The sequence below is a fragment of the Passer domesticus genome, chromosome 9 (assembly GCF_036417665.1).
Source record: "Passer domesticus isolate bPasDom1 chromosome 9, bPasDom1.hap1, whole genome shotgun sequence".
Lineage (NCBI taxonomy): Eukaryota > Metazoa > Chordata > Aves > Passeriformes > Passeridae > Passer > Passer domesticus.
In genome coordinates, this window is record NC_087482.1 from 43,663,011 (window position 1) to 43,690,739 (window position 27,729).

The 27,729-nt window shown below is 41.4% G+C and overlaps 2 long non-coding RNA genes across 2 annotated transcripts; one reads left to right on the forward strand and one right to left on the reverse strand.

Annotated features, from left to right (window-relative positions):
* Positions 1–1,277: 1,277 nt before the first annotated feature.
* Positions 1,278–5,246, reverse strand: LOC135307396 (uncharacterized). Its single transcript, XR_010368114.1, has 4 exons — positions 5,046–5,246; positions 1,809–1,912; positions 1,608–1,685; positions 1,278–1,483 (listed from the first exon to the last, which is right to left on the reverse strand). It is a non-coding gene; the product is annotated as an uncharacterized LOC135307396 (long non-coding RNA).
* Positions 5,247–10,829: 5,583 nt separating this feature from the next.
* LOC135307397 (uncharacterized) lies at positions 10,830–20,108 on the forward strand. Its single transcript, XR_010368115.1, has 3 exons — positions 10,830–10,958; positions 11,057–11,159; positions 18,443–20,108. It is a non-coding gene; the product is annotated as an uncharacterized LOC135307397 (long non-coding RNA).
* Positions 20,109–27,729: the final 7,621 nt, after the last annotated feature.

Genomic DNA, 27,729 nt, shown 5'->3' on the forward strand with positions numbered 1-27,729 from the left:
TTTACTCTTTCTGTTCTTGCAAAGCTCAAATTCCACATGAAATGTTTCACATTCAGGCAGATAATGGGAGGCTGAGTTTACATCTAATTTCTCATAAAACCCTGATTGATTCTGGTTGATCTCCATTTAACTTGTCAGGAACTTTTGCGGCTGGGTAATTGCAAAAGTTTTTGCACAATCTCGTATCTGGGAAAAAAAGAATCTAATTTATTTATTGAGTGCTTAGTTATATTTACAGGACTTCGGTTTTCAAACAAAAATTTCATATGTGTTTCCAGGTTTGGAAATCCATATTTTTTCCCTCTTTTCCTGAATATTTTTTTCCCCATTGATGTATGAGCTTCATGGGGGCACAGTAAGGACAAATCAATGAGCCAGGTGTGCACAGTGAATCATCAGGGGCTTAAAACTGCCTCAAGATATATTAACTCAGGGTGAGTTATGCATGAAAATCTCCATTCTCCTAAATATCCGTCAGCATGATTTCTGGATAATGGAAAATTACCAGTTCTGTAATCCTTATTTCATATAATAGAACTGGGACCAAATTTATGAAGTCTTGTTGGGTTTTAATGCAATCCTTTTTGCCAAAACTGGGGAGAAGTTTAGAAAAATATTGACTAAAAAAAGCTTGGTCTCTGTGTTCCAGGAACCAAAAACAAAACTGGCACTTTACTGCAGCATTGAGAGAAGTAGAGCAAAAAATAAAATAAAATAAAAAGGCATAGTCCACAAATCCTGATTCCTGCATGAAGCTCAGGAAAACATCACAGACACTCATTTATATGTGTAAATACATAAAATAAATTCTATTCACTTGGTGTAAGCTTCCTCTAACTTTCAGATGGAAACAATTTTTTGCTCAGCAATTTTTGTAAAATCATGGAAGCCCAAAATGGTTTGGGTTGGGAGGGACCTTAAATCCCACCCAGTGCCACCCCTGCCATGGCAGGGACACCTCCCACTGTCCCAGACTGCTCCAGCCCCAGTGTCCAGCCCGGCCTTGGGCACTGCCAGGGATCCAGGGCAGCCCCAGCTGCTCTGGGCACCAGGGAATTCTTCACAGAGAACAATTCCTTTCTAATATCCAACCTAAATCTCTAAATCTTCCAATGAACACGGCTTTTCAACTCCTCCCTGAAATATCTTTTGCACTTGTCTTCCTCTGCTTTAATAATTCTTTTTCTTTAAAATGCTGTGAGGTTTTTCCCTGCAGGATCATCCTTCATTATCCTCGGAGCCCAGAGCATTCCCAGCAGCTCCTCAGGGAGCAGCTCTGCCCTGGGACAGGGAGGTTCCACAATCTCCACTTCACTTCAGGCACCCAGATCTGACTGCAGCTTTATTTTTTTCCCCGACCTTGAAGGAAAGGACAGCACCATCTGCTCTGTCTACAAACCTCCTACATTAGGAACTCTGTGAGTTCTGAAAATCAGGATAAAATGGGTTCAATTCAGTAGCCACCTAAAGGTTAAATCCAAGCCTATGTAAAGAAGTGCAAGAAAGATGCCTTGTCTTAAATCCATTTAAAGTCTTCCAAATGTGGCTGTAGCAGGACTTAATGCACTGAGCTTAAAAAGCTCCAGAATAAAAGGGAATTTCACCACCTGTAGGAACCTGCATTTCTCAGCTATTACATATCAGTGTGAGGGGAGTTTTGTGGAAATCCTGAACAGCAGCAACACCTGGGGGAAAGAACAGAATGAGCTGAATGAAGGAGCTGCACCATCAGCCCAGGAAAGGGGAAGGTCCTGGAAGGCAACTCTGACTCCACCACTAAACCTTGTCCCCAGGTGCCACTTCCCCACCTTCTTTGACACTTCCAGGGATGGAGATTCCACCATTTCCTGGTCAGTCTGTTCCAATTCCTGACCACTCTTTCAGGGAGGGAATTTCTCCTAGGCAGCGTGTCCTGTTAATGGAACATTGATGGAGAGGGATGGGTGTAACTGTTGGTGTCTGTGATTCCCACATTTCTCAGGTCTCAGGGATGTGGTGGTTGGTCCTGGCTGTCCTTGGAAGAGCTCCAGCTCTACTGGGAACCTTCTTTGGAGCATGACAGGTGAATGAATAAATACCTTTGATTGCAGTGCACCTACATTGCAAATTTAACCAACTTTTCCAACATCACAACTCCTGCCTTGAAGCCTCAAAGGAGGAAAAAGGCTGATTTAAGTTGCATGAAACAACAAAATTCACAGTGTTCATCATGACAGCAAAGAAATGTAGCATTTCTTTAAAACCCAGGAAAGTTACCACTTTTCTCTGGCTGAAGTTGGGAAAAACCCCGGATTTTTATGAAGATACTCATTATAGCTGCATATATTAAATTATAATTTCAGGGAAAGTATGGCTGATGTAAGGGAAACCCAAAAGAAATCCTACGTAGGGCGCAAAAGAACAACTCAAGTTTTTATTTGAGCTGTTTTATTTTTAAATCAGCTTTTGTGTTCTTAATGTGGTAAAAGAACCTGCTGGTGGCAAAAGTTTCTTTTTAAAATATTCAGATTCTAAAATAATATTTTAAAGGCGAGAAGGAAGACTCAGTGTGAAAGTTACTCCAGCTCTTTGGAAACCAAACATCACCCATAAAATTGAGCAGATAACTTATAAATTTAGAGAAGAAGGAGTTTTACATGAAAATGGTATTTTTAGCTGGACTTTGGCAATACAGTGTTATGTTAAATTCTCAGAGTCCTTAAAATATGGAGAGTGCAAGAAAATATTAATCTGTTTACTTTAATTTTTCAAATATATGAGTCAGAGTCACATATTTTTGTCTTTTGTACCCATAATTTTCAGTAGCTTTAAGGATTTGTGACTAATACAGGGCATGACTGTCATTCTTTTTTTCTCCTCAGTGTTAAATATGTGTTTATATTTTTAAAGCCTGTTTTCAAAATTTGTTCTACATTTTCCCTGACTTCTGCTCTGAGTATCTTTTTCCTGCAGTTGCTCAGTGTTTTGTTTAAAGTCACCTAATAAAGAGCATGGAGTCGAGGCTCTCACACTGTAGGAATATTAGACTTTAAACAAATATCTTTATCACCCTTTTGCAGTTAGTGTTCAACTAAACAGATGAATATTTGACTCAGTGTTAAATTAAAAAAATATTTGTAAAAGTGTTTATAATGTATTCCCTTTCCTTTCCCAAGTGCCATGAAAAACAATTCAGGTTTCAAGAGAGCCAGGAATGAGAGTATGAAGAATATTATGCAAATATGAGCATAACTATGAATCTTCCTCAATATTTGCAGTCCTTCTGCTTGTGATTTTAGCCATTGAGGGAAGAAATACAGCCTGGCTGCAGCTTTGGCTGCCTTCATCATTTTAAATCCTCCTAGGATAGAGGCAGTGATCCAACAATAAAATCTGCCTCTTCCTCTCCCTTTTCCTATGTGAATTATTAATAATTATTGTCATTTTTTACGATTCAGTTTGTCCTTAAAATAAGGGTGCTTCTCACTGCAGATCTGCTCCATCTTCTGCTCCATCAGCTGGGGGAGAACCTTGCTCGGGCACTGGCCACAGTTGGGTAAAACCCCAGATTTTAACAAGATATTCATTATAGTTGCATATATTAAATAATAATTTAAGGGAAAGTATGGCTGATGTAGGTGAAACCCAAAAGAAATCCTATGCAGGGTGAGAAATAAAAACAGCACTGGTGCCTGGCACACCCTGTGTGTGTGGAAACCCAAAATCTCCTTTTTCAAGATCCTAATCCAGAGTTACCTTGGTCAGGAATAGCCTGTGAGCTGCCAAAACAATGTAGATATTTTAATGTGTATAAACCCCACAGGTGTTGGGTCGCGTTACTCAAGTTGCTGTTGAGAGATAAATTTGCCTTTTCTATGATTTTAGACATAGGTTGTTTGCCAAATTGCTACAAACATAAACAGAAAACTTTGACAAGATGATAGATCTGCAAATTGGATCAACTTCCCCACCTTTCTCAGGGCATGAGCCTGTGCAATCCTTACAGCTTTTGTGAAAACTCCTCTGAGATTTCTCTTATCAAAGGAGCCTGCTGGCAGCTCCCATTGGCTCTCAAGGGTAGTGAACCAGGAATGTGCATTTAAAACTGGAACTTTCCCTCAATTGCTCCATGGAATAGAATCATGGAATATCCTGAGCTGGTAGGGATCCCCAAGGATCTTCAATTCCAGCTCCTGGCCCTGCACAGGACACCCCAACAATCCCACCCCGTGCCTTAGAGTTGGTTTTTTTTTCCTTTTAAAGTGCAGTTGGTGAGTCCTCACGCATCCTCAGCAGCAGCAGCAGCTCTGGCTTTATTTCCCATAAATAAGGCTCATCATTCAGATGGTATCTGTGGTCTAGAGCAATTCCTCATTGCCTTCTTCACCTGGCACGTTGTTTTCTGTCCTACTTGATATTCTGCTAGCTCTTGGCATCACAAAGAATGTCTCATAACCTTATTTCTGTGGCCTTGAAAATCAGACCTTGCCCCCCAGAATATTTAAAGTCCTTAAGCCATTGCAATCTGTGAGGAGAAGCAGAGGGGCAGAGACTGAACTGTTGTCTCTGGTGCCAAGGACAGGGAATGGCTGGAGCTGTGCCAGGGCAGGTTTGGGTTGGATTTTGGGAAAGGTTCTTCCCCCAGAGGGTGCTGGCACTGCCCAGGTTCCTCAGGGAATGGGCACAGCCCTGAGGCTGCCAGAGCACTGGACAACACTCCTGGAGACAGGGTGGGAGTGTTGGGGTGTCTGGGCAGGGCCAGGAGCTGCATTGATGATCCTTGTGGGTCCTTTCCAGGTCAGGTCATTCCATGTTTCAAACCACCAAAAGCTCAGGCATGCCATCATCTCTGAAATGCATTATGAGCTTGAGATGGAGAGGGGCTCTGTGACAGCAGAGAATGGGAGGGAGAAATCAGCACCAAGTCCCCCTGAAGGCCCAGCTCACACTGTGGTGGCATCTTGAATCTGTCACTTCAGAGCAGCAGGTGGCAGGGGCTCTGAACAGCCACCAGAAACACTTCCAGCACTTCAATCTGAAATTAGCTTTATTTTCTGCACACCCACCTCGGCTGGGAACGCTGTGGTACCACAGGGGAAGTACCTGGGAGGAGGAAGCAGAGGTGTTATGAAAGGCCTTGATGTAACTTCACATCCAAAGTCATAATTATTTCATTTTGTTCATGTGTGGAAATGATTCAGCAGCAGGTCTTCGGTAAGAAAAGCTCCTGCCTTTAGTGCACACACTCCTGTGTGCTTGCAAACAGAATGCTGCTTGCCTCATGAGCTCACAATGCAAGGAGAACCTGTTACAAATTCAGTCAATGATCCAACAGGAAATTAAACCTTTTAAAAATGGATGAACCAATGGACCAAGTGTAATGGAAGAAAATGCACAAAATGGGAAGAGTGAGTCATTAACTTGATTTAAATATGATTTTTTTCTTTCTTTGGAGGTACGGCACCAAGGTCTGACATGATTTCCTCTTTCAAGACTGCAGCAAGATGGGAAAAGAATTGGAATTAAACACTGTAAAGATACAATTTTTTCTTTTAATTAGAAAAAACTCAGTGTCATACCAGGCAGGAGAAAAAATACTAGAAACTATTTAAACCTGTGAATCTCAGTTTAATATAAAGTCACCCTTTTCTATGACCCTGAGGAGGAATGGACTTGTTCTTTTTCTATAATATTTAATTATATGCAAGGACAGGAAAGACAGATGAAAGGTCTGAATCTGAAGAATTCAGAGCGAGCCAAAAATGCCAATTATTGCACAATTCCCACTCTCAGACCACAGCACTGGGATTTGATTTAAAGAACCTGGCTGTCAACGTGATTTAAGGATGATGGTGTTCTCACTACAAATAATATCCCACTGTTGAAAGAAAAAATTCATTGCTATTTGCAGACGAGGCCCTTCCCATGGACACACACCCTGTGTGCATCAAGTCATGAAAATTTCAGAGGTAGTGGTTTAGTTTTAGGGGTTTTGTTTTTTGTTTATGTTTTTTTTTTAATTAAATTGCTTTTAAATTTTCTTTTCCTCTTGTGATTTGTACCCTATTTTCTCTGCCCATACGAATATCACCTTTGGGAGGTTTGTTCCTCCTCCAACAAAAGTTTTGCCTAATTTCCTTATTATAGAGGGAGGAGTGCAAGGAAGGAGCTAAAGCATCATCTGTGTGCTTTTGAGGGGAGTTCCACTGGAAAACAACTATTTCCTTGCTCAGGATCTATAGGAGGGAGGGGTTTGAAAATGGCAAAATAAAATAATTTACTGAGCCACAATGGTCAGTGGAAGTTCCACCAGCGGGACAAAAGCTCCTTTTGGGGATGTTCTCTATGTATGACTTGTGGTGTCTTCTTTGGCACTTATTTAGGTGATAGATTGTGGAAAACTCTTTTGTTTCAGTGGAGCCCTTCACATTTTGTCACACCTTCCCAGACTAATAAGAGGATGGTTGGAATAATTGGAAAATGACCCTTTAAGGGGAGCTTTTTAGCCACCCCTTTGCCTCTAAAGCTGAGAAATTCACTGAAAAAGAGCAGAGTGATTAGGGGCACCAGAGTAAATCAAGGAATTGGAGTCCCTGGTGGTTCCTTAGAAGTTTAATCCCAAGGTCGTGTCCTGCTCAGAGCTGTTCCTGATGCCTCGTGCTGCCCTGGAGCAGAGGCTGGACAGAACTACAGAATAAAGCAGGGATTTATTCAAGGATCTCCTCCATGGATGCACCTTGGGCAGCACCAGAGCCCAGCCAGGGCTGCACCCAGGATGAACCCAAATGGCCCCAAAATGCACCCAGGATGAACCCAAATGGTCCCAAAATGCACCCAAGATGAACCCAAATGGTCCCAAAATGAACCCAAGATGAACCCAAATGGTCCCAAAATGCACGAGCTCTGCCGGGGTCTCTCCCTGGGCTCAGCTCTGCTCCATGTGCACATTGCAGTTCAGTGTCCAACCCCAGCTGCAGCCCCTGCAGTCCCATCCTGCTTGTTTTTCTCTCTGCAGCCCACGGGGTTTGTGCTCCTGGGCTGAGATTGGGATCATTTGTCCTTGGTGCCCAGCTGGAGCAGGAATTGTTTTGTCTCCCTGCTCTGTGCACAGAGCTCACCATGCCTTGATGTGAAGCCCAGACCCACGCACTAAAGCAGCATAGAATGTGAAAAATGGAAAAACTCAAACCTGAGGCATCATTCCACCTTGCTCCACGTGAGGAGCAGGAACACCCAGGTCTGTTTGGAGCTGCTGCTGTTGCCAATGGGATTATTCTGCAAATGAGGCCCAGCCCTGCGTTTCCCAAGCCATAAACACAGGGATGCAGACAAATCCTATTAACAAATAACAGGATTTGTGCTTGCACTGTACCTCCCACTCACCACCTTCAAAATTTACCCCGTGCTGGCTGAGCCGTTGTTCTGCATGAAATCAAGTAAATTAAAACCCATTTAAAAACCCAGCTAAAAACCCCCATTGGATTGCACCGAAGTGTGAATAATGATTCAACATCATCAGCCGTGGTTGCCATAAGAAACAAGATTTCATAATCTATAAAGTGTAGAAGAGACAGAAATGCCACAAGCAACATTAATCTACTAAAATGATAACCCAAATGGGATTTTATTTTCAGTGCTGGGGTAGTTTTTGGTTTGTTTTATTTTTTTTTCCCAGCTCCTATGGTTTCTCAACAAATCAACAAAAGCAGCTGTAAACCTAAATAGTTTTCAGAAGCCTGAAGGCTCAATCTGATTGACTGTATTATCCACCCTTTGTTAATAGTCATAAATGATTTGTTTCTGTTGGAGACAACCAAGAACTACAAATAAAGGACTTTTATCTGAGTCATAAGTCACTTCATATCACAGTCTGCTATTCCACAGTCAAAAATACCATGCAGAAGATGAAATTTGCTCTGAATATTTGCAGTGTTTAATATTTTAGAAGTCGTAGCGTATCACTTTGGGAGAGCTGTGTATAAATTAGCATGAACACAGAAAATGTTTATTTTATTAATAAAAAGTAGAGCAAGCAAGTAGAGTTGCTCTGCTCCTAAGGACTCACTGAATTTTAAGCAGAAATCTCTGTTTTCCACAGCTTATTTCTGATTTGTGTGAAGAGGATAAATCACCACAGCCCAAGGAGGTCAGTGGGTGATGCAGGCATGGAGACAAAGCGCTGTGTGACACGTTGTCAGGAGGAAAACCAGCCTGATGAACACTGGGAGATGTAAACTTTGAAATGCAATAAAAGTTGTCAGGAGGGAAGCAAAACTCAGGGTGTTTTGTGCAGGCTTTGACAGCCGTGGCTTTGAGGAAAACCTCGCGTCTGGATGTGCTGGGAGCAGAGCAGAGTAACCAGCACGGGGATGTGATGAACTGCTCAGCAGATCCCCTTGGATAGGGAAAAAGATGGTTCTGGAGTAAAGGATAACCCACTGAGCTCTCTTTTCTACATTAATAAACACCTCTGGAGAGGAATTGGGCTTTGGGAGGGATGTTTTTATGTTTGAATACAAATGGGTTTCCTGATGTTTTACATCCTTCCAATGGCATTGGACATTTGTTGTTGGGTTCCAGCAATTCTTGGGTTAAAACATAACTGTCCAAATTTTCCTTTCACTTTAATAACGAAAAAAAAAATGTGTTGAATTAGATAAGATTACTCTTTTCTGCATGCACTAATAAACTTAGGACACCGAATGTCTCAAGCCCTCGTTATTGGGGCTTTAGGTAAATAAACACAGATACACTTCATCAAATGCAGGAACAAACTGAGACTGAAGAAGTTAGGAACAAAACTTAATTTCATTTCCTTTCTTTAATTTCCATTGCTTTCATACTTGATTTCTTTTTCCTTGCACAATGGCATGTTCACACACACAGTCCCAGCAAGGAGTGTGGCTTTGCACTGCACACCTGTGCAAAAAGGGGATTTAAAGTCAAGCATGGCATTGCAGGTGAGCCCATTCTGCTGGGCACTCAGACTTTATTGTTGCCTGACTGTTATTTAAGCCTGCAAAGCAGTTGGTTAATGTTATAGGGATTCATGGAAGGTGTACCTCAGTATTATTTCTGTCAGGTCCTGGGTGAAACTTCTCCTTGTGGAATGCATTCAGGACTTAAAAAATTCCTGTTTGTGTCAGCCACTCAAATGTTAATACCAGGCTCTGTTCTGCTAACACCTGCACATCAGTTTTTGATGGTAGGAGCCTACCAAAATCATAACACTGTTCTGAATTTTCAGAGCTGGACCAATATATTCAAATGTTTTATTTGGGTAGCTTACATCTTTCTGCTTCAGTTTTCTTTCTTCCTTCTTTACCTTCCCCTCTTAATACTTCAGCTCCCTTCCTCTTCATGTTCAATTAGACTAAAAAAATATTTAGGGATGAGAAGTGCCTTCATCTGACTGTAAATTCCATAGACTGGGCTTGTTAAAGCAAGATAAATAACATAAATTATGGTAAGGATACATCTAGAGGCTTGATTTTTAATGGTGTTCTTTTACAGACACCAGTCCTGGTTAGTTTGCAAGACAAATAACACAATCAGATCTATCACAGAACTAATTTTTATATGAAATGTGAACCTGGGAAGTTTGGGCAGGCTGACAATATTGAAAAAATCATGGGTTTTCATTTGCTAAAGGTTCTGTTGATTATTTTATATTCTTGAGTGTCCAGTTGTAATAATATGAATCCTCCTACAGTTCTTCTACTCGACAGCAAGTCATGCTCCTACTCAGGAACTTGGAGAATCTAATTTATGTATGTTCATTAGATGTTTGTCAAAAAACACAAACTTTATTCATGAAGCTTAGCTTTCGCCCATGATTACTTTAGATGAACAGGCTTTCATTATGTTGTAAGAAATAAATCCTTTTAAAGACTTAAAACCAATGCTCCTCAGATCCAAAATTATTAATTCTCCTACTTAAGGAAGTCGAGCTTTCTTTAAGCTGGTGTGAATGCCACAGATAAATGATTAACATTGCCTTTTGCATAATTGCACGGCCAGGTGAAATGCTTACATATATATATTTCATTGATATAAAAGGTGTATGAATCCATACATTGCATTTTAAAGGTAAAAACAAATGAGAGCTGCAGCAGGCCAGCACAGAATAAATTCTGCTTTGCATTTTGGAAGGGCTGTAAATCACTGGAGCTCTGCAGTCAGAGTTTATGATTTCCATCAAAGAGCACGAGGGACATATTTCACTGTAGTCTATCCATTATTCTGCACATACTTGAAAAGAGAAACTCAAACAAAGCTCTCATTAGGAAACATTGACAGAGGACCAGCAGAGAATTCATTTACTGGTACATGGTGATACAGCAAAGGAGGCTGCCAGAGCCATATATCAGAGTGCAGTGGGGATGGAGGGCTGGGGAGGAGATGTGCATCTAGACAGGGATTTTTGTACAGCTCATCCAAGGTTTCTGTTTGTTCTGATTTCTGGCAGCTTGAAAGCAAATGAAAATTTATAGCAGAGGTGTCAGGGAGCTGGGAGGGCTGGCTGCTCCAGCAGGAGCAGGCACCGTGGCAGGACAGCAGCCCTGTGGCTCATAAAGGACATTCCTGGGGCAGCCAAAAGCCAAAACTCAAAGGGATGGGCCAGCTCAGCAAGTATTTGAGTCAAGAACAGGCCCAGGGATGAGAAGCAGGGTCAGCCACACCCCCTGGTCACCAGGAGGGACAAAGGGAAGAATTGTGTGAATTCTGTGAAGGTCCAGCTGGGACAGCAGAGCCCAGGGCTGGGGACAGGATCAACAACAGGACCAGGCACAGGTGGGTGCCCAGGTGTGGCTCAGGGCAAGGCTGAGCACTCACATCTGAAATGGGGCTGGAAGGAGCCAGGGGAGGCTGCCCAGGGCACTAAAACCCTTTTAGTGCCCTAGGGCCCCAATAAAGCAAATCTGAATCTCTTGAGGGACTGCTGGGTACCCAAGAGCCACCCTGCTTGAGTGGGAGTGGTGAGTATTTTCATGGATTCACACCCAAAAGGGTCTGTGTGTTTGAAAAATGTTTTTCTTTACTTACCTGCACCTGTTGTGTCTTCCCTGTCTCCCAGGGGTTAAGGTTGATGCTGCTCTTGGGGTTAAGCAACTGCTGAAGTAATGGTATGGAAAGCACTGACAGCATCTAATGGTTTGCCCAGAATAAACAGAGAACAGGCAAGAAAAATATTGTCTCAGCTGGGCTTCTGAGGGTTTGGGTGCTGGTGTGGTTTTGGGGATTTTATTTGGTAGGTTTGAGAAAATTCAGAAAATGCAGAATAATTTCTGCATAAATTCTATGGAAATTATTTTTTAAAATGTATTTTGCTGTATGTTTATTCTAATTTTACAGGTATCAATCAAAATATATGTAGCCTGAACAATATTTAAACTTTAGTTTACACTAAATGAAATTAATTTTGTTGCTCTTTTGATAGTGGGGTTTTTGTGTGTTATTAGGATAATGTGATGTGTTCATTTTGCTTCTTTATAGTAATGGTTCTTATTTTGGTTGTTGCTGGTACCATACACTGATACCTCCACTTATGGAGGTATTAATAATTGGAAAACTGAAGTTGTGCAAGGATTTGTGGAAACAAATGCATGACTTTGATACAGCCTTCCCAAAGCAGCATGGACTGAGCCACTCTGCTTGTCTTTATGGGAAACAAATTAATGTTTCCCTGATTTGGAATGATGAGTGAATTGAGGAAGAAGGTGGGATAGAAATAGATATTAAGAGGCCAAATGTGTTAAGTTTGTTATTCAGCCCAGTTTTAATTGCTGCTATGAATCCAGATCTGCTTTAGGAACAGATCTGAAAGCTTTTTCATCCATGTGCTGAAAGGAATGTGCACATATAAACCACTCTAAAGGGTTTTATCTTCATCAGCTGCAACTGTTGCATTTCAGACCTGTTTTATATAAAATTTGTCATCTGACCATTTGTTTTTGTCCCAGCTAAACCATGGCTCTGTCAGGGGGAAATGATTAGTCCTGTGTCAGAGGTTGTGGATCAAGGTCTCTCCAGAGCAGCCCTGTGCTGCCAGTGGCCGTTTCCAAAGGGAATTGGGAATATCAGTTGGCTTTAATTGTGTTCACTGTGAGCGTGATGGGTTTTTTTTTAAGTGAAAGGTCAAGAGAAGCTGAACTCATTTAATATGGGCTGAGGTGAAACACTGACACTGCACAAGGGCACAGAGTGAGACGACAAAGGAGGGTAGCGTTAAATTGGATATTGGGAAGAAATTCTTTGCTAATGGGGTTGTGAGGCACTTGATGAGTTTCCTAGAGCAGCTGTGGCTGCCCCTGGATCCCTGGCAGTGCCCAAGGCCAGGCTGGATGGGTGTGGAGCAACCTGGGACAGTGCAGAACATCCCTGCCATGGCACTGGATGAGCTTTAAGGTGCCTTCCAACCCAAACCATTCAGGGATTCCGTAACAAGTTCCAGAACCTGGAAAATGTTTCTTTGTCTGGCAAAAGCCCCAGGAGTTCATGAAGCCCAAGGAACCAGCTCATGGCTCTTGTGGCTTAGGTTAAGGTTTTTCTGATCAAACTCTTCTTGATGTAGGATCAGAGAATGGTTTTGCTGCCACATCTGTGGGTGTGTTGATGTTGTCAGGGTTTTGCCATGGAAAGTTCAGCCACTAAGTTAAATTGGTGTGAGATGGAAAGGAGGAGAAGATGAGGACCTGGGTTGGGAGTGTTGATCCTGGGAATAGTCTTGGTAATTTGTGTTATATACAATGCACGTGGTCTGAGGGCTACAGACCTAAAATTTTATTGTTCACCCAATGTGGTATCACTGGTATAAGTATTTTTCTGATAAAGAGATGCACAATTCCTTGTCCTCTTCTCATTTCCCATCATACAGGGACATGAATATGAAGATCCTATTTTTTTTAAACAAGTGCAATAGAATTTACAACTTTACATACTTTGAGAACACCTTAGTGTATAAATTTTCAAATTGAAAAAGGAATTGAAACTTATACTACATTAAGTCCTCAATCTTCAGGTTTAACATCCTTGTAGGTGGTGACAAAATCTATTTTGACAAGAAATTCTCTCTCCCAGCTCCTGTGGACTGAGGAAATGAGCTCAAAGTGCCACTTAGGACACTCCTGGCTGGTTGCTGCCTCCTGAGTGACAGCAGAGGTGAGGGTGAGGGGCTGGAAGGGGAGAAGGAGTTATGCTTGCAGTGATTTATGAATTTCAAATAATTAATGTTTCCAACCAGTGTTCAGTTCTTCATCAGTGAGAAGCACAGCTTGTTTATCACCTTCTTAAATGGATGGAAGGAAATATGTGCATATTAATGTGGAAAAGAAAAAAAAAAAGGCACTTCATAAATGGCTGAGTGAAAATTTTCTAAGAGATTTTAATGAGGATAGATAATAACATGGAAGAGTTTAACCAAATTTGGTTTTCAATCATATCAGAAGGGACACTTAGTCATAGACTCCACACACTTGTTTTTCTGAGGGGCAGTTGTGTTAAAGAGAAATCTCCAAATCTGCTGGATGGGGATGAAAGGCAGCTCTGGCTGCTTTCTCAGCTGGTTGGCCTCAGATAATGGCATTTCTGGCCCAGGAACTATTTCCATTTACATGAAATACTGACAGCTGAATGAGTTTCTCTTTACTAGCTCCAAACCAGAGCATCCTGAGCTTTAGTTTAATCTCAGGTCAGACTGCCAAGTGACCTTTAGATCATGTTAGTATTTGAGCTGTTTTGCAGTGTCTGTGAATAAAACCTTTGGTATCTTTATGGATTTAAGAAGTTATTGACCTGTGGTTCAGGCATATTTGCAGCATTTAAATAATGAGGTTATTTATTGTTAGAAGCCAAGGAAGAGAAGCGTGGCCCAAGTCAGCCAGGTCTCCTGGCAGTGACTGCCCTGAGAGGTGTCAGGCTCCCTTTGTGTTCCACGGGTCACAGTGAAGCAGTGCCCTGAATTTTGTGTGGTTTTCCCAATTTTTATTGATTTTCCCAATAATAATAACAATAAGGAAACTGTGTGGCAGGCTGCTGGTGTCTTTTTCACATCCCAGCAGCTACCTTTAATTTTTGCTGCAGATATTGGTCTCTGGAGCATAAGAATTACCTTAGGTTAAGGTTTGGGTGTACAAAACTTCTTGACTTTTCAAACTGACCCCAAATTCTAGCCCTCTTTCTGGACTCTACAGTCAGAGAAATGGTCAGAGAGAAGGAAACCAATGCTTAATGTGGTTTTAATTGTACAGTGGGACGCTGAAAGTTGGGGAACTTAAAGAAGTTGCTCTCCTGCAGGAGGAGAGCAGGCTGGAAACACCCGGCTTCTCCCTAATGGATATTAAAGTAGTTGGGGCCTGAAGCTCTCAGCTCCAGTATTTAATAGATGAGCAGTAGCTGCTGCTGTCATGCTCTATAGTGGAACAGCACTATTACTATTTTATTACCTTTGATTAGCTGAAATTGGATCTTATAGCCAGCAACCCCCCTATAAATGCATTTACCAGCAGCTGTATTTCTGCCCAGCCCTGGCACCACGAGGAGCTGCTGCATTAGAGAGCCCCCATCCATCACACTTTAGATTTGAAGCAATATCCTCTCTCTAAATTAACGTCATCACCTCCTAACAGCTGTGGCCACCAGCTCAGGGATGCTTGATGAGCTTGTCAGTGTTTCCAATATAAATCCTGCCTTTAATAGATTTATTTGTAAGTTAGGCCTACTTAGCTATAAAAATCTGCTCTGGGTTGGAATTTGGCATGGAGGGCTCTCCCTGGATGATTTTCTTCAAAGCCCTTCTGTGCTTGATTGAAAACTTTTTGCCAAATCCAGTCAAGCATAATAAACTTCTGGAAATAGTAATTAAGGGCCTTGATGGCTGTGTGGCTGTGGTTTTGGCCAAATGGTTTCTTCTGGGGAGAGCAGGCAGAATCTGTTTATTGCTGCTGTGATCTTCTGTCTCCAAAGGGTGCTTGAATATTATCCTGCCCTAAATGGTTCATTGAGAAATGTAGGCCTCCCCTCTCCCTCTAAAATATCGTCTCTGTTCCCTCCCCTAAGAACGACAGCAATTGGAACAAGAAAATGTTGTGTGGATGTAACAAAAATGTAGGCCTATGTGTTTATTCTTGGTTTAATGTATGAAGTCTTAGAGTTTAAAAACACTTCAGAAATAAGTAATTCCTTTATTTTGGATGCAGTGAATCATTTCAGCTTCTGTTCTTGGGTGCTGCTGGACTTAGAAAACTCAACCTGTAAATATTGTTTGATTTAGCTGGAAGATAATTTTTGCTAAAATGCAGTTTCTCTAGAAAAATGAATATCTGGTTTTAGTCTTTAGTTGATACTCTATCACCTGTTAACAGGAAGCTTGTCCAACAATGTCCTAAAATGAGAGTTGGTAACAACCATACACTCAACATGTATTTATCAGCAGAAATTTAAATATGAGCATGTGATGGCCAGATGTTTCCATTCTTATAGCAAGATAAGACATCTTAGCAATCTTTGTGTTTGAGAAGCAGGTGATTCATCAGTTTGTGGAGGTTTTTGTGAGTTTTCATCTTGGTGAAATAAATTTTCAGACAGAATTCATGTAACTGCACAGAGAAGATCCAGTGGATGCCAATCCAAGTGTGGTCCACGCTTTTTCTTCGTCTCTTCCTGATTTGTTTCCACTCTGCAGGTTATTGTGTGTCAGGAGTGATCCAGCTTTCCATGGAAATGGGAAAAACTGCCAAGGCAGCTCAGCCTAGCATCTCATTCCCATTTATCTACCTATTGTAATCTGTAATTAGCTGCAATTTCCTCAAATGCTCCTGGCACAAACATTTTCAGGTCTGCTTTAAACTCGGGTGTACTTTAAACTCCATCTCATTAAAACATCACGAGAAGCAGCACCTTGACACCTTTCCCATGTCACTGTGTGATGGCAGCTGCTGTTTGTTCACTCAGAGTTCTCCTGCAGGCACAGCTGGGTGTGAGTGGCCTGGAGGGACGAGAAAAACATCTGAGTTTGACCTCTGAGATCAGCCTGATAAGGGTTTGGAGCAGTGCAAATCCAGCCTCCCTTCTGCTCCTTGCAGCTGCCTTTAATGTCTTCAAAACATGTCAGCAGTGGAAGGAGGCATAATTCAAGTAGTCCTGGAATAGGAGGGGAAAATGAAAAATGGGGAGCTCTGCACAGAGCAGTAACACCATGTGCTATCAGCTCTCTTGAAGCCTTGTAAACCTGTCAGAAACATTCTTGCTAATAGTCCATAATACCTTGTTGTAGAAGCAGTAATCAGTGATTTCTGAACCAAACAGGCAATTCAGAAATGAGTCATTGCTCGCATTGATTTTATTTTTTTTATGTGGTCGTCTGCAGTGTCAGGCAGCAACAGCAGCAGTTCCCATCCCATTGTCACAGGCACAACTCAGGTCTCACACAACAAGGCACGACTTTGACCTGTTGCCATGCAAATTCCCTGCACACGTGTGTTGATAGTGCAGCAAAACTTGTTTTGACTCGGATCTGAAAACAAGGCTACCATCAGAAAGCTGAAACGGAGCCATTCAGGGCTGAAACTAATAATTTGTTAGGAATTGCTCACCAAAACCTGTTCTTAGCAATTTCCATTAAGAGCAGACTTTGAATCTGAGGAAATCTGTGTTTTCTGTGAGCGTGACAGCATTCAGTACGGATGGGCAGGAACATTATGGGATGTGTGTGCAGCTGGAGATAAGGAATGCTTGCAGGTGTTAGGGATGGCTTCTGTGACCTTGGAGTGGCGTTGGCTGGAAAAGCCACCAGGATCACTGAGTCCAAGCTGTCCCCAGCCCAGAGCCCTGAGTGCCACCTACAGGGATGGGCATCCAGACCTCCCTGGGCAGCTCCAACTCCTGACCAACCTTTCCATGGGGAAATTCCTGCTGGTGCCCACCCTGAGCCTTCCCAGCCCAGCCTGAGGCCATTCCCTCTCCTCCTGTCCCTGTTCTCTGGGAGCAGAGCCCCTGACCTTGCTCCACCCTCCTGTCAGGAGCTGTGCAGAGCCACAGGGTCCCCCCTGAGCCCCTTTTCTCCAGGCTGAGCCCCTTTTCTCCAGGCTGAGCCCCTTCCCAGCTCCCTCAGCCCCTTCCCAGCTCTGTTCCCTTCTCTGGACCCACTCCAGCCCCTCGATGTCATTTCCCATCTCTGGAATGCTCCAGCCACCTCTACTGAAAAAGGTACCATGAGGCTGCTTAATGAGAAAAATGTAAATCTATGGAAACCTCTGTGTTTATCCCAGCTGCAGATAAGGCCTGGAATGATAAGCAGCAGATAGGATTGGACCACAATGTGAACTTGCAACAAATTTATCCGAAATACATGGTTTATATACAAAGGGATGCTCCCTTAAATCGATAGGGAATGTCCTAATCACAGCTTCAGAATTCAAAGTGTGGTATTTTTTATCTGATTCTTCAATTTGTTTTTTCCTTCTGAAATATAATTTCCTGATCTAAGGAAGGGGCATCTCTTCACTCTTTGATTATTTTTTTGAATATTTATTTTTTAATTATCTTTTCTATTTAATTAGTTTTCCCAAATCATTCTCTGTAGTTTCAGAATATTTGTGGAACAATCTGATCTCCCTCTGGTGGTCAGACAATACTTTTGGAGTTTTACATCTTAAACCATCAGTTCAGAGGTTTTTTTTAGGGAAGGGTGGTGGTGTCAATGGTTACATACTTAGCTGCAAATTTTATGGTATCTCTCATCTAATTCTGTGATGAATTTGGCATTTATAAATTTAATATGTCATAGAGAAAATTAGCCGAATCACTGTGAATAGAAATTAATTGGGTTCAAAAATTTTTATTACCATTTGTAACCCCACACCTTTCAACTGATAATTTCTTATACTTTAATTAGAATCCAAAGGTAATTGCTTCCTACTGTGGTACCTTCTGCTGCAGCTTGTACATGAGGCAAGCACAATCCTTACTTGTTTTGTACCATATTTCTGAAACAGGGCAAGGGACAAACACCACAAACACCTTCAGATAAAAGGTTTCTTATGAGCTGTTTAAAAATCCTAACAGCAAATGTCTGCTCAGTGTTGTAGATGTGAGTGATCTGAGGGCAGTCCTGTTGGGAAGATCAGGTACTGAGCTGGCAAAGGAAATGAGTTGGTTTTGGCTGGAATATGGAATTTAGGAGGAGACAGAGATCTTGACACCTTGGAGTGGCTACTTGAAGCAGAGGCTGGACAAGATTAAGAGACTAAAATGGGTATTTATTGCAGCCTTCAGTAGGCACTCCTTGGCCAGTCCAAACCTCCAAGGCTACACCAGAGCTGAACAATGGTCGTGATTTTTTTATACAGTTATAAGTTTGGTCCATTTCCATACCAGGGGTTAATCCTCCAATTACAGCTTCAGGTAATTAAGTAATTTACCCCCAGTTTGCTCCTCCCCAATTCACTTTTATTTATATTTTCAGGGCCTGTTACAATCAGGTGTCCTGGGGGCCCAGACCTGGAGAGGAATTATTTTATCTGCCCAGAATGGGAGAACAGAGCTGACGGGCTGTGGAGTTTAGAGTTCTACACTAAAGCAATGCAGGAGCTGAAAAATATAAAAGCTAAATTTTAAGGCATCATGTGATTGCTGGAATAATTTTGAATGTGAAGATGGGAGGCAATTCTTTGTTCCTCACTCCTGCAGCAAGATTCCAGGTTTTCCTGGGGATGTTTCACACTTGTGCTGGCCCAAGCAGAGTGCTCCTGTTCAGTGCAGAAGTTCAGAGATGCCCAGATTCTGGAAGAGGAGGAGTTTCCCTGGAGCAAAGAATGAAGCACAGAATGGATGCTTTTGCCAGGCTGCTCTTGGCTTTGGCTGTGAGTTTTTGGCACGGAGCTCTCCTGGGCATCAGTCTCAGGTGCAGCCCTGGGCAGGGGTAGCAGCAGGGTTTGCTGTTACTGCCTCTGCCCCTGAGGGTGTGAAATCCCTTCTTGGACAGCCCTGGCCTGCTGATGGGCACAAGGAAAACACTTCACAGATGTTACAGCTGCTGGAGTCACCAAAACAGAGACACAGTCAGCAGGGCAGGGCTGAAGTGCAAAAAACAACCCTGCTGGGGCTTGGTGTTGCTTAGGAAATGCTCAGGGTTTTGTATTTCTTGAGTGTTTTAAACTTGCCTGAAATGGAAGTGCTTCCTAAACTTCAACTTCAGGATTGCACGACTGCACTGACCATTGTCTGTGCTGAGCAGGCCTGCAGAGCTCAAAGCAATCCTACCATAAATTTCTGTTCTGATCTGTTTAAATGTGACTTGAGCAGCAATCTCTAAACAGAAGTTCAGGCACTGAGTCAGTGACTGCCAGTCCTGTGTCCATTAGAAGCACAGCATCATTAAGTGTGTCATTGCCTCTCAATATCACAGCTGATGTTAGCAGATAAAAATCCTTCCTGGGGATATCTTCATTCTCAGGGACATTTTGAAGCCATTCCTAGGCGAGGGCTCCCTCTTCAGTTCTGCAGCAGAGATCAGCATTCATTTCTCTTGGCAAAAAAATCGGGTGGTTTTTTTTAAATATAAATAATGGCAAACACATTCATTATCTTTTCATTATCTTATCAAAGACATTTACTTCAGAAAAGCTAAACAAAATAATGTGCTGAACACTGGAAGTTTCATGACAAATATCATTTGCAGCTCTTGGACTCTGTTTCTCCTTCTTGGGTTGTTTTGTTTTGAGTGATTTGTCCTGGATGGAATGTCAGGTCTTTGATCTCTGGACTGGTTATGTGAGGTTAGCAAAATAATTGAAATGGAGGAAAACACAGATGATATAAGAAACAAATCCACTGAACAATACAGTGTGTATTAAACTGGCAGTAAAACAATTAGGATGTGCACTCATGCAATAAGCAAACAGAAAAATATCTGCACACAGAAACATCTTGAGCAGGGTGAGCAGAGTGAACAAAGCTCATTCCAAGCTCAGGATGATAATTTAGGCCATTTCATGAGCTCATCTTCGTGTTGTTTGACTAATATCAGCAGTTTGCTCCCATAAGTACAAAATGATGTTGAATTCTAATGGCCACTTAAGTCATGGAAACAATATAATTAGAGTAATAAATACAACTTCATGTTTTCATAATTAGAGTCATAAATACAGTGCCGTGTTTCTATTATTTACCTGATTGTTATCTGCAATTTATTGTTATTATTCCCTAGCACTTGAGGGCCCAGGGAACAGGGTAGTGAATAGACAGAACATTCTGACTGTTCTGAAAATTATCCTGATTCCAGAGGGGGAAGATGGGAAAAGGGCTGGAAGTGTCTGGGAAGGTCGTGGTGTCTGCAGTAATGACAGAACAAGGGATGGAATCAGAATCCCAGAGTGGCTTGGGTTGGGAAGGACCTTCAGCATCATCCCATCCCACCCTGCCATGGGCAGGGACACCTTCCCCTGGACCAGGTGGGTCCAGGCCCCATCCAGCCTGGGCATGGAATGTGACAGTCAGAGTTTAGGAAAACTGCAGACTTTGTGAAATGAAGGATGTGCTCAAATCTACCAACATTTATGCCCTTATTCCCTTTGACTTTTTTTTCCTGTGTGGAGCCAGAGGCTCCCCTGGCATTTCATCTCCCATGGTTAATATTCCTGTATTCCTCTGAAGAACTGGATATTTTTTAACACATCCAAATGAGTTCCCATGCTGTGGCCTGGGCACTCTATGGAAAACCAGAGTAGCCCCTGTCATCGTAGACCTTTAAAAAAATAAGGGTACAAAAGGAGAAAAAAGCCACTAGAGTACTGAATTCCCATTGATACTGGGGTGGCACTGCTTCAGTTTTATCTGGTTTTTAAACTTTTATTTTCAACGCTGTGTGAAGTCACTGTTAGCTGAGGGCTGGGTGGTTTGTATTGCTTTGTTTGGGTTGGTATTGCTTTGTTTGTGATGTGGGAGGAAAGTCAGGTCTGGGTGTCACCCACACAGCTGTTCCAAAGCAGTTAAAACCTGGGTAAATGGTTTTTACCACCTTCCAAGAGCTGCTGCTTCCATCCTTCTTTTAAAGGACAAATATCCAGGGACACTGTCACCCTCCCTATCGCCCAGCTGTGGCAGCAGACCTAATTCTGTTTATTGATACACATTAGAGTGGCATAAATAAGTAATGTTGTGCTAACAGAGAATATAAAACTCACTTTGTGCTCTTCTAAACGTGCAGTCCCTTTTTTTGGTTGCTTTTCTTCTTCCAGGTTTGTAAATCCTGTGCTGCAGTACCTGAGTTTCACTGAGGCATGTTTGGAACTCCTCATAAACATGCTCTTGTGATTTGGGGGTGAAAGTGCAATTTCCAGGGTGAATTGTAAACGTTCCAGGTGTGCTAAAAGACAGAATTCAGATAATTTATCAACAGGCAGCCTGCCAGCCTTGGTGTGCATCAGTGTTATGTAGCTTGGCACCTGCTATACGTAACAAATAGAAGTAATGAATTTATTAGGAAGTCCTGTGGCTCTTTCTTTTCCTTTCTGTGCTGAATAAATTATTTCTGTATATTAATAGACACATTAGGCAGTGGGGTGTAAAGCTCTTCTATAGATTTTTATTCTTGGAAGTGACAGAAGAACAATTCAAGTGTCCCACTCACCCACCCCTTGATGCCTTTGCCTCATCAGGAAATGATTCAGCCACGCTGCTGCTGATGCCAGAGCTTTGTTCAGAGGCTGACACATCAGAGGTTTTTGGGGGTTTACTTTGACTTTGTTTTCATTTTTTTCTTCATTAGCAGTTTGGTTACATTTTTGCACTATCAGAGAAAACCCATCATTAATCTGTTTAAAGGAAATGATGACGTCACTGTGCTCCAAGGGAGATAATTATCTGTATTAATTACATAAACGTGGAGTCCTTGTCACAGGGAGTCCCCCTGAAGTGTCCCAGGGGGGTCACAGGCAGGCCCAGAACCTTCAAGCAGAACAGAGCAGGCCAATATATGCAAACAATTATTCCAACCAAAATCATTCACTAGCTGCTGGAAAAGCAGTGAGTAATTTACTCTGTGTGTACTATTTGAAAAGCTAAGCAGCAGCAAAGTAGCATGAAAACATTATTGTCAAAAAATTTATGAGATCACTAGTGGGTAAGAAATTATTCATATAAATCCTATAGGATTCACTTCAACAGCTCTAATTCAAGTTTTCTGAGCTTTTAAAATCATTGCACAGATTGATCACTCTTGATCACTGTTTATCTCAGGACAGGAATGTGGGGATCCTTTCTGCTGGGCACAGCTGCACTGCACTACTGACATTTATGTTCCTTTCCTTGTTTTTGTGGCACAACAGGCGCAGAATTCCAGGAATTAGCACCCAAAAGTCCCTCAGGCCTGATCTTGTCATAGGTTTCCCCTGTTTAGGGAAAACTCTGAGTTGTCTTTGCTTTCCTTCAAGAAATATGAGGCAGTCTGCCTCACTCTCCTTTAGTAGAACTCAGCAGAAATTACATAATAAATTAATATTTTAGTTCTGTTTGAAATGCAGGTGCTTTCTTGTTCCTTTTGCCATATTTGCTGCCTTGGATTTCTATTTTCTCTTGCTCTGCCATCTGTTTTTAACAATAGCAAGATTCTAATTTTCAATTTTCAGTGAAATAAAATGCCTCAGGTGTTAATTCATGCTTCACTGGTACCATCCTCTGCTTTATCAGTGCTAAATGTGGATCATTGTCTGACTCTGCATCCTTTTTCATTAGACAGTTTAGTATTCTGGCATGATTTGATTCACCTTATTGGACTGGAAATAATGGCCACAGTCTGATTTCTGTCTAAACCTACACTACAGGGAAAGCTGCCTGAACTTGTGCATCCTAATTTGGATCCTGGAAATATTGCTGTAACCACATCCAGTGTTTCCAAATAGTCAACTTAATTTCAGTTTGGAGCAGCTCATTTTCAGTGCAATGGAAAAACCACTTCCACTCATTATCCTTCCTTATTTGCACATGGAAATTCCAAGTTTTGCTGGGGAATTTCAGGCACAGTTTGTTCTGTTTCTCATGTGGCAGAATGAACTCCTTGTATTGAGTGATTGTCACAGTCTGTCCCCAATAATATTTGCTATTAAAGCTCTATGTTTTGATGCACCTTCAGCTATATTGCACATTGTGCTGCAATTATTTTTCATTTTGTTGCTGCAGAAGGGTTCTGAATAAGTGACCAAGTGGAAATGTCCCTGCCCATGGCATGAGGTGTTGGAGTGAGATGTCCTTTAAGGTCCCTTCCAACCCAAACCATTGTTCTGGGATTTGAAGCTTCCATTGATTTAGAAGCAGGTATAAGATGATTTCTGTGCCATTAATTAGTTTTCCAAATTTTGTTGATTATCCATGCTCCTCCCTGCTTTCAGCTGCCTGAGCTATGAAAATGCAGCTCAAAGTACAGACTGCAAATCCTGCAAATTCTCCTGCCTGGCTGTGCTGAGATTCCAGACATCCAATGCATCCTAGGTGATGTTCTTGATGACAAGCTTTGATCCTCATTTTCCAAATTCTCAACGGACAAACAGCTTTTTTTGCAGCCTGTGCAAGGAATTCCTGGAGGAATGAGCTTCTCCAGGTACAGGTGACAATCCCAAAATTGGCCAAGACTGACAACTGAAACAATTAAAGCTCAGGTTCAAGCTCCATTTTTAGGGCAGCTGTGACAGTCATTTCCCCAGGTGCATGAGGACGCCTTAAATACAGCTCATTTCTAAGTTATTTTAAATTTTAGGAGCTGGACTCTGGAGGGACAATGAGCTGTAAATGCAGAAATCTGGGCTAGAGGAGAATCTCTGCTCCTGAAAAGTGGATTTCCAGAGAATTGCACATCATTTCATGATATTGCATAAATTTTAAGGGATGCTGTAACAGACAACTCTTAATGCTTATCCAGGCTGTTGTAACTCTTTTTACAGGAGGAATTCTCTGTGCTAAATTTGGAACAAAGTGCCTTCCAGGAATGATTTTAATAGCCAAGATAAAGAGCCTGCTAGTTAATAAAAAAAGAAAAAAATCCCAGAAAACTGTTGAACATGAATGTCAACATTTTTTAATGGATTGCGTTTTTTATTGTATGCTTCATGTTTCTGTCAGGGGAATATGATAATTATAAACTAGGAACAATAACGAGGGTTTGAATATTCATAGGCAATTAAAATATGTCTCTGTGCATTTTGTCAGTGCCCAGTGGGAAATGTTGCTCATTTTTTAGGAATAAATGGTTCACAATCCTTGGTGAAAAATATTGGGTGGAAATCAAAACATCAGGCAGGGCACAACACTAACAAAGTTCTGTTGATGATGGGGAAGGGAAAACAAACATTACAACATTGATTAAAAACATATCAATGTGTAATTCTGTGCTTCTATTGACAGTGGATTCTTAAAATTTTGGAATTTCCTGAGTTAGAAGGGATCCACAAGGATCAATGTGGAATAAAAATACTGCAGCTCAGGTTTTAACAGGTGTAGGGACACTTTCCACAACTCTAAATATTATATATCTGTTTAGATTCAAAGAATAAATTCAAAAATACCCAAACAAATATGGTAAAAAAGGGGGATGACCCAGCAGAAGGTAAGAAAATAAAAGGGAATGTTAAAATAACTGGTGGATATAGGCACTAAAAATTCTTGAAGAAGCACTTGAAGCTTTTCCCCACAGTTTTATCTTGGTACAGCTAAAAGTTATGGGATTCATCCCATTAAATGGACAGTTGGGCTTTTAGAGCTTGGCAGATGAAGAGCAGATGATCAGTTTGCGGCTGAAGATGAATGAGCCCATGTTTTTCAGGGATGCAGCCACATTTTCCAGTGGTTTTTTCCAATATTGTGCTTATTTCTGAAACTTCAACAGGGATTGCTTCAGAGTTGCTCCCTCTTTGGAAGTGTTTTTCTCAGGAGATCCTTTTTTTTTTCTGGTTTGGTGTTCAGGAAATATTGATGGCACATTCATGTGCTGTGACATTGAGCTGTCACAAGCCCAGTTTTGTTCTCATGCACGTCAGTTCTTCATGAGAACCTTTAGCAACTTCCTCAGCCACTTTCCAGGAGGAATCTTGTGGCAGGAAGGCAGCAGCAGCAGGGACATTTTGGCAGGAATTTTCCTGGGTCCTGGGCTGACCTGTTGGAATGACACAAACAATTCCTGAGTGGCAGAAATGCCCAAGAAAGGTGAAGTGAGATGTCAGCCTCCTCTCAGAGCTGACTGATGAGCTTGCAGCATGAGCTGCAGGAGAGTTTTCCATAGCAGTTGTTCCAATCCACTTTGGAATGCTGCATTTTAATCTAGGAGGGGGAATTTTAATTACATTTAAAGCTGTGTCCTTGCCAGCAGAAAGAGGTGACTGAAATGGAAAACCAACACAGGCAAGGGAGATAGAAAAATTTAATCAACCCAAGGACTTCAGATGTGTCTCAGTTTGCCAGGTTGTAATTTGTGCTAGAGATGCCAGAAAAATGAGGGATTTGTATTAACAATGTGCAGTCTATGTCGTGTTTTCAGCTTTCCTCCTTAACACAAAAAATATAGAATTATTACCAAAAAATACAAGCCAAGTCCAAACCCTGATAAACTGTTTAATTTTGTTCCCTCAAATAGCTTCCATCATTTATAAATAATAAGTTTAAAACTGTGGCCATTTGCTGCACTACTTTTGGGAAGTCATTTTCCAGCTCACCTTTCTTTGCCTACCACAAGCCTGAAATCATCTGCAGATTCAACCTTTCCCATCTCACTTCCAACTTCTCAAGGAGAGCTCAGAGCAAACTCTCATTTTTGTCAGCAAAAATGGTATTGGCTCTCTGAGGAAAGAAACACAGAAACTCACCAGAGACTAATTTCTTTAATATATTGAAATCCATTTTTACATGCCAGGATATTCCATTGTTCTTTGATGTCCCAGCATGTAGCAAATGATGATGATTTTGTTGTGGCTGTTTGCAGGATGATGAGTGATAAGGTAAGCTCTGTGCTTTCCAATTTTTTTGCTTCTGCTCCGTGGGCCTTGATAAATAATTCATGGAGCAAAATTACTGTCCCAGAAAAAGGCACTCTGTTTCATCAGGCCTTTCACACTTTATTGATTAACACATATAATTTTTTAATGTGCAACTTCCCTGGAGTTTTGAAGAATAGGGAGTTTGTTGCTCTCTTTGTCAGAATGCTCCAGCAAGGACTTCAGGAAAACTGGGGCAGCATGGAAATGTTCTTTTAGGCCAGAGAGGAATCATACAGCTAGCAGTGGAAATGATGCTGGTATGAATACATTTGAAGGTTCACCAGTTAATAGAAGAACACATGCAAAATGATGCCAAATGGAGAAAGAATGATAAGGAAGAAAATGGATTTATTTTGAGGAGTTAAGTGCTGGGTGTGCAGCTCCTGTGAATCCTCACTTTTTCTTTCCACTCAATAGCCCTGATGTTGATTTTTGCTGGTTGCAAATTTGCCCAGCTGATGTGTAAAAGAAGTGAGATCTGTGATGGAAACAGGAAGGAAATGGAGAAAACACTTTAAATTCCTGCCCATTTGCAAGCCTTGCCAAGCATTTTAAGAGTCTGTCCTTAAGTTATTTTAAGGAAAAGGCAAACCCCAATAAACCATCAGTTCCTCATCTTGTCCCTTAAAGGCCTGCTGGGTTTTTTCCCCACCACATTTTTCAGTTTGAGGCTCTGAGTGTCTAAAGAAGAAACTGGTCACCTTCAGAGTATTTGAATTTCTCTTATTGGCAGGTGGAGCTGTATTCCAGTTATTCCAGGGGGTCCAACTCTTCTCCTGTCACCTCTGCTGTGGTTCCTCACCCTACAAATCCTCCTGGGAGGTTTTCTCCTCACCTGGCCCAAAGTGCTGTTGGTTTTTAATAATGGAACAAACCGAACTCCTTTGGGCTTCCTGGAACTGAGCACTGGGAAAACTCTGAAAGAAAAAAACCCAAAATAACCTACTTTGAAATGTCTGCATTGTGTGAGAAATGATGGCAATTGTTCTCCCAGGTATTAATCAGTTCCTTTTGATGTGGTGGTTAGGGCTTTTTTAAAAGGAAATTTCAAATACTTTGGAATGACTGTCAGCAGATTGGATGTAAACCTGGTCAGGGATGCTTCAATGAAGTGTTTCACCCAGAAAGAAAGGGAAATTTTAATAGGAGCATTAAGCTTGTCAAATTTATAATGGAAAAATTAGAAATATTTTGGAAGTTTTCAGAATAAGTGTTCCTAGAATTTTCAAAACCCAACCCATACTTTTTCTGGAGCTGTTTTTATTTAAAATTCATACCCATAACATGCTATTGAAGGTTGTCAAGATTATCAAGAAAAACCTTGGAAGAACTAAAATGCTTTTTTCTGATCCAACATTCATTTTTATTCTTTCTTACAGAATATTTTAGAACTTTTATTCTAGTATAAATACAATAATGCTAAACACACCAATATTTGTTTACCAGTTATTTGAAATATTTCTGTGTATAAATGCTTGAATTATGAAATTACTGTAGTGATTCCATTTTGATTTAGGAACATTCAGAACATGGATTAAGACTCTTTCTTTTCCTAAAGGAAGAACACTGACAGATTTAAAAACTGAGGTATTTTTCAGTTGAAAATGAGATGTAAAGCATGGATGGCCCAGCCCCTGTGATGTCTTTGCAGCTCTCTGTTAATATGGAATCACTGCTGTAAACTTTTACATCAGCAGTAAACGAGCAAAGGATGAAATTTTTGTGATGGCTG